The 7696-nt window shown below is 40.1% G+C and overlaps 1 pseudogene; it reads left to right on the top strand.

The window, feature by feature from the left end:
• Window positions 1-447: 447 nt before the first annotated feature.
• On the top strand, window positions 448-2821 carry LOC128579267 (pentatricopeptide repeat domain-containing protein 3, mitochondrial-like; annotated as a pseudogene).
• The last annotated feature ends 4875 nt before the right edge of the window (window positions 2822-7696 follow it).

Below are 7696 nucleotides of genomic sequence, written 5' to 3'. Positions count from 1 at the left end.
GAGAGCCTGCGACTCTGTCTCCCCAAAAATAAATAAATAAAAGACAGAAATATCACAAATTAATAACCTAATGTCAAACATTGGGGTTCTAGAAAAATAAAAACAAACCAAACCTCAAGCTAGTAGAAGACAAGAAATAACAAAAAATCAGAGAACTAAATAAAATTGAAACAAAAAAGAACAATATAAAGGATCAACAAAACAAAAATTTGATTCTTTGAAAAGACAAATAAAACTGATATACCACACAAAAAAAAAAAATAAAAAGAAAAGAACAGAATTGATAGACCACTGGGTAGATTAACTGAGAAAAGAAGAAAATGATTGAAATAAGGTCAATCAGAAATGTAAAAGGAGACATTATATCATTATATCATAGAAATGCAAAAGATCTTCTGAGACTACTATGAACACCTCTGTGAACACAATCTAAAAATTCTAGAGGAAACGAAAGATGGCGGTGACTGGTTCAGTTTGCTTCAGGATCCACAGCAGGCTTTACCTGTCATTGAAGGGTCAACGTGCAGGACTTTGTGAACGAATATCAAGTTTCAGATTTTATTCTGGAAGTACAACCCTCCCAAAAGTTGAAGGAACTGATGTAACAAGGATTGAAGAAGTGGTTATTCCAAGAAAGAAATCTTGGGATAAAGTGGCCGTTCTTCAGGCACTTGCTTCCACAGTAAACAGGGACACCACAGCTGCACCTTATGCATTTCAAGATGATCCCTACCTTATTCCAGCATCTTCTGTGGAATCTCGTTCATTTTTACTGGCAAAGAAGTCTGGGGAGAATGCAGCAAAGTTTATTATTAATTCACATCCCAAATATTTTCAAAAGGACATAGCTGAACCACATATACCGTGTTTAATGCCTGAGTGCTTTGAACCTCAGATGGAAGAAGTAAGTGAAGCTGCCCTAAAGGAACGAATCAAGCTTAAAAAAGTCAAATCCTCTGTGGACCTGTTTGATCAGCTTTCGTAAGCAGGAACCACTGTGTCTATTGAAACAACAAATAATCTCTTGGATTTACTGTGTTACTATGGTGACCACGAGCCCTCCACTGATTATCCTTTTCAGCAAACTGAACCGTCAGAGGAATTGGAAGAGGAAAGTAACAAGAAATTTAGGAAGAAGGCTGGTCATCAGATTGGAGCTACATGGAGCGCAAAAAAACAATGCTGAGAGAATCTTTACATTGATGCCAGAGAAAAATTCACATTCCTACTGCACAGTGATCCGAGGGATGGTGAAGCATCGAGCTTATGAGCCGGCATTAAACTTGTACACTGAATTATTAAACAACAGACTCCATGCTGATGTATACACATTCAGTGCATTGATTGAAGCAACAATGTTGGGGCTGAATGCGGGTTTTGAGGAAAAATGGAATAAAACACTGGAGCTACTGAAACAAATGGTTGCACAGAAGGTGAAACCAAATCTACAGACTTTTAATACCATTTTGAAATGTCTCCGAAGATTTCATGTACTTGCAAGATTGCCAGCAATACAGACCTTACCAGAAATGAAAGCCATTGGAATAGAACCCTCGCTTGCAACATATCACCATATTATTCAGCTATTTTATCAACATGAAAACATTTCAAAAGGATCATCCCTGATCATCTATGATATAATGAATGAATTAATGGGAAATAAATTTTCTCCAAAGGATCTGGATGATGGTATGTTTTTTCAGTCAGCCATGAGAGTTTGCTCATCTCTCAGAGATCTTGAACTTGCTTACCAAGTACATGGCCTTTTAAACACTGGAGATAACCGGAAATTTATGGGACCTGATTATCGCCGTCATTTCTATTATTCCAAGTTCTTCACTTTAATTTGTCTAATGGAACAAATTGATGTCACCTTGAAGTGGTATAAGGACCTGATACCTTCAGTTTTCTTTCCCCACTCCCAAACATTGGTAGATCTTCTCCAAGCATTGGGTGTGGCCAATCGGCTAGAAGTGATTCCTCGGATTTGGAAAGATAGTAAAGAATGTGGTCATACTTTCCACAATGACCTGAAGGAAGAGATTCTGATTCTTATGGCAAGGGATAAGCATCCACCAGAGCTTCTGGAGGAGTTTGCTGACTGTGCCGCTGACATCAAATCTGCTTATGAAAGCCAAGATGGCAGACAGACTGCTCCAGATTGGCCAGCCATCCCTCTCAACTGTGTAGCTGTCCTCTTTTTAAGGGCTGGGAGAACCCATGAAGCATGGAAAATGTTGGGGCTTTTCAGGAAGCATAATAAGATCCCTAGAAATGAGTTGCTGAATGAGTTCATGGACAGTGCAAAAGTGTCCAATAGCCCTGCCCAGGCCATTGAAGTGGTAAAACTGGTGAGTGCTTTCAGCTTACCTATTTGCAAGAGCCTTTTCCAGAGAGTAATGACTGACTTTGCCATCAGCCAGGAACAAAAGGAAGCCCTAGAAAACCTAACTGCATGGACCAGTGACAGTGATAGTGACAGCAGCAGTGACAGCGACAGTGACATCAATGAAGGCAAATGAAAGTGGGATATTCAGTAGTAATGATGACATCACCATAGCTGCTGGACTCACACTTGAAAACAGATACTAATATTTAACAATGTTTCAAAGAAATAGAGGATGCAGATTTGGTGAATTTTGGTACTGTGAAACAGTGGACAGATGCTACGTTATAATTTGCTACTAGCCAAACCACCTATTAACTGTAGCATTCCAGGCTTACCATGTAAGCTGCAGCTCTTGTGGTCAGGATAAGATCTGTATATCTGAAGTGCTGGTAGGCTGACCTCACAGTACCCTCTCCCTGCTACTGGACTAAAGCTTTTGTTGGTGTGATGTGTTGCTAAGATGTTGATCCTTTCTTCCTAAGAGACAGTGTCTAATTACATCACAAGTACTGTTGGGTCAGTAGTATCCCAATTTTGGGAATATTTATATGTGAAAAATTATACATCTTATAACTGATTAAACAGGATAATGGCAGTTGAGACTGCACAAGTGATTAATGTAAAAAAAAAATAAATAAATAAAAAATAAAAATTCTAGAGAAAATGAATAAATTCCTGCAATCACACAACCTCCCAAGCTGAGTTGGAGAAAAATAGAAATTCTAAACATACCAACAAGTAGTGAGAATAAATTAGCAATAAAACATATGCTTCCTCCCAAAAAAGCCAAAAACCAGATCATAGTGATTCTTACCAGACATACAAAGAAGAACTGGTACCTGTCCTACTGAGACTGTTACATAAGATTAGAAAGAGGAAATCCTCTCTAATTCATTTAATGAAGTCAATACCAACCTAATACCAAAGCCATGAATGAATACAACAACAACAAAAAGATAACTACAGGCCTGATTAACATCTATCCAAAAACAATCAAGAAAACACTAGCAAAAAAACCCAAGATCACATGAAAAGTATAGTTTACCATGACAAGTGAATTTCCTCCCAGGGATACAAAGATGGATTAACATATGCAAATCAAGAAATGTGATTCACTACATAAGCAGAATTTAAAACAAGTATCATATGATTATTTCGATAGATACAGTAAGAACATTCACTAAAATCCAGTGAAGGAGCTAAGGAAATTTCACTCCAAAATTGACTACTTGTATAAAGAATATTTTGAATTAAAGGCCATTCACAATCAGAAAGCATTTGGAAGGGGCTTCTTCTCTATCTACATAAAACCTGACCAATGTGATCAAAATATCAAAGGGGCAAAACTAACTTTCTTTGTTCACCCTGAAGGCTAGCAGACCTACTGCAAATTGTTTAAAACATAATAACTCTCTCTCGGGTTAATTTACAAGTCAATTCATTTCCCCCCATCTATTCATCCTTCTTAGCATTCACCTGCTGCTCCTGTACTCCACATTCTCCCCCTCCCTTCTAAAAGGCATCTTAAAAGGTATCGGGCCATCATTAAAACATTGGGAGATGACTCCTGTAATTCTCCCCATGTGCATGATATTTGGAAATAAACATTTCTCTTACTATCCTGCCTTAATTGTGAGTTGGTCTTTCAGCCACTTTTTTGGGGGAAAGGGCACATTTCCCCTCACCCTACACCAGCAAGTGTTAATGATAAAAAACCCTCAGCAAAATAGGCATAGACAGAATAAATACATACATCAACATAATAAAAACTACATATGATGTCAATGGAAAAGAAGCCATACTTGTAAAAATAATTTAAAGAGGTTTATGCTAAGCCAAATTTGAAGACTATGACCCAGAGCCACACCCAGAAAGCCTTGAGCAAGTGGACTCCCAGTTATGGGTTTGCAGTTTGGTTTTAGGAGTTAGGAATTACAGGTGAAGTTATAAATCAATAAGCAGAAAACATACATTGGTTTGGCACAAAAAGCTGGGACATCTGGTGGGTTGGGGCTCACAGATTTATACGTGGGTTTAAAGATTCTTTACCTGATAATTGTCTGGAAGAGTTAGACTTTGTCTAAAAGACCAGGAGTCAGCAAAAAGACATGCTTAAGGTAAAGGGTTTGTTAATCGGAGACAAAGCACTGGACAGACTCAACTGGTTTGTTGTGTATACTGAGGACGTGTAGGTAAGTCTTCCACAGCCTTTGGCTGTTGTGAGTCACAGAGGGCATCTCTAATAAGAGGAGGGAGCATGATGAGACATGTCAGATTTCCTCTCTGCTGGCTAGCAACTCAATTTAAGGGATCCCCTTGGCCAAGGCGGGGGGGTCCATTCAGTTAGTTGCTGGTGGAGGGGGACGTAAGATTTTATTTTAGTTCACAAGACAAACCCCTTCCAAATCCTTTCTGATTGTGAATGGCCTTTAATTCAAACACTATTCTGAATGAGATAAAGTTAAAAGCATTCCCAGTAAGAATTGAGACCGGACGATGCTCACTCTCACCACTTCTACTCAACATAGTGCTGGAAGTCCCAGCCAGAGAAATCAGATAATAGAAAAAAATAAAGGACACTCAAGTCAGAAAACAAAAAAAAAGTTACACTATCCCTGCTGCCAATGAGATGATCTTAAATCTAGAAAACCGTAAAGCCTCCTCCAAAAGACTCCTAGAATTAATAAATAAATTTAATTATCTCAGGTTACAAAATTAATGTACACAAATCAGTAGCATTTTTATACACTAATAAATGCTAAGGTGATCATCACATCAAAAATTCAATACCATTCACAATAGCTACAAAATAACATAAAATGCCTAGCAATACATTTAACCAAGGAAGTAAAAATCTCTAAAGTAAGAACTAGAAAACACTAATGAAAGAAATTGTAGATTACGTGAATGACAAAACACTGGAAGAATCAACATTGCTAAAATGTCATATTGCCCAAATATGACTTACAGATTCAATACAATTCCCATTAAAATGCCAACAGCATTTTGGAAAGAATTAGAGAAAAAAATCCTAATTTTCACACGGAATCACAAAAGAGCCTGACTAGCCAATGCAATCCACATCTGGAGGCATTACATTTCCAATCTTCAAATTATACTGCAAGACCATAGTAACCAAAAAAGCATGATATTAGTACAACAATAGACACATAGATGGAGGACACAGAGTTCTCAATAGAGACTCAGAACTATACATAAATAGTAAAGAAAGGCCAGGTGTTGTGCATGACACCCTTAATCCTAGTGTTACGCCCAGAAGTTCCCCCAGAGATCACACAGCCACACGAGCCAAATTTTCAGGGGAGTCCTTTATTGGAGAGCCAACTGACAACCGCCTCAGTGTCCCAAAATGAAGTTTCTGAGAGCAGCCCCTAGTTGTGTGTGGCTGTGTGTGTCTCTGTGTGTGTATCTCTGTGTGTGTGTCTCTGTGTGTCTGTTTGTGTTTGTCTCTGAGTGTCCGTGTGTGTCTGGGTGTGTCTGTTTATGTATCTGTGTGTGTGTCTGTGTGACTCTGTGTGTGTGTCTCTGTGTGCCTGTGTATGTTTGTCTCTGAGTGTGTGTGTCTGTCAGTTTATGTATCTGTGTGTGTGTCTCTGTGTGTTTCTATGTGTGTGTGATTGTGTGTCTGTGTGTGTCTCTGCATCTTCCTCTGTGTGTCTCTCTGTATGTGTCTGTGTGTCTGTGTGTGCGTGTGTGTGTCAGTAATATGTTCCTCTGTGTGTGTCTTTGTAAGTGTCTGGGTGTGTGTCTCTGTGTGTGTTTCTCTGTGTGTGATGTGTCTGTGTGTGTGGGTCTCTGTGTGTGTCTGTGTGTGTCTCTATGTCTGTGGGTGTGTGCCTGTGTCTGTGTGAGTGTCTCTGTGTGTGGGTCTCTGTTTGTGTCTATGTGTGTGTCTCTGTGTGCGTCTGCATATATTTCTCTACATGTGTCTTTGTATGTGTCTGTGTCTGCATCCCTGTGTGTGTCTTTGTCTATGTGTGTCTGTGTGTCTCTGTGTGTGCATGTCTGAGTGTGGGTCTTGTCTGTGTCTCTATGTGTCTGCGTGTGTGTGTCTGTGTTTGTCTCAGAGTGTCTGTGTGTGCCTGTATGTGTGTCTATGTGTGTGTCTCTGGGTGTGTCTCTGTGTGTGTGTCTATGTATGTGTCTCTGGGTATGTCTGTGTATGTATCTCTGTGTGTCTCTGAGTGTGTGTCTCTGTTTGTGACTGTGTGTCTCTGAGTGTCTGTATGTTTGTGTTTCTCTGTATGTATGCCTGTGTCTGTCTTTCTATGTGTGTCTATGTGTGTCTCTGTGTGTATTGCTGTGTGTGTGTCTGTGAGTGTGTCTCTGGGTGTGTCTGTGTGTGTGTCTATATGTCAGTGTGTCTGTGTATGTGTGCCTATGTGTGAGTCTGTGCGTGTCTCTGTGTGTTTGTCTGTGTGTGTGCATGTGTCCATGTGTCTCTGTGTGTCTGTGTTTGTGTTTCTGTGTGTTTCTGTGTGTTTGAGTCTGTGTGTTTCTTTGTGTGTCTTTGTGTGTGTCTGTGTCTCTCTTTGTGTCTGTGTGTGTGTTTCTGCGTGTCTAATTGTATGTTTGTCTGTGCCTTTGTGTGTCTGTGTGTGTGTCTGTGTGGGTGTCTCTGTGAGTGTGTCTGTGTATATGTCTGTGTGTCTCTGTATATGTGTCTCTGTGTATGCCTTTGTGTGTGTGTGTCTGTTTGTGTGTCACCTTGTATGTCTGTGAGTGTGTCTGTGTCTGTGTACGTGTGGTTGTCCATTTGTTTCTCTCTGTGTGTCTTTGTGTGTCTGTGTGGCTCTGTGTGTGGCTCTGTGTGTCTCTCTGTATATGTGTGGCTCTGTGTGTGTGTCTGTGTGTGTGTCTGGGTTTGTGTGTGTATCCATGTGTGTCTGTCTCTGTGCGTGTCTGTGTATCTCAGTGTGTGTGTCTCTGTACCTCTGTCTATGTATGTATCTGTGTCCATGTCTCTGTGTGTCTCTCTGTGTGTGTCTGTATGTGTGTCTGAGTGTGTTTCTGTATGAGTGTCTGTCTTAGTGTTTGTTTACCTCTGTGTCTGTGCCTCTGTGTGTGTGTGTCTCTGTGTGTCTCTGTGTGTGTGTCTGTGTGTGTCTGTGCATGTCTGTGTTTGTCTGTGTGTGTCTCTGTGTGTGTTTGTGTGTGTGTGTCTGTGTGTTTGTCTCTCTGTGTGTCTGTGTGTATGTGTGCATGTCTTTGTGTTCTCTGTGTGTCTGTCTCTGTGTGTGTCTGAGTGTGTGTCTGTGTGTGTCTATGTGTATAAGTGTGTGTCCT

This window comes from Nycticebus coucang, unplaced genomic scaffold, assembly GCF_027406575.1.
Source record: "Nycticebus coucang isolate mNycCou1 unplaced genomic scaffold, mNycCou1.pri scaffold_43, whole genome shotgun sequence".
In the NCBI taxonomy this organism is placed as follows: domain Eukaryota; kingdom Metazoa; phylum Chordata; class Mammalia; order Primates; family Lorisidae; genus Nycticebus; species Nycticebus coucang.
This window is presented reverse-complemented; position numbering and strand designations above follow the sequence as displayed.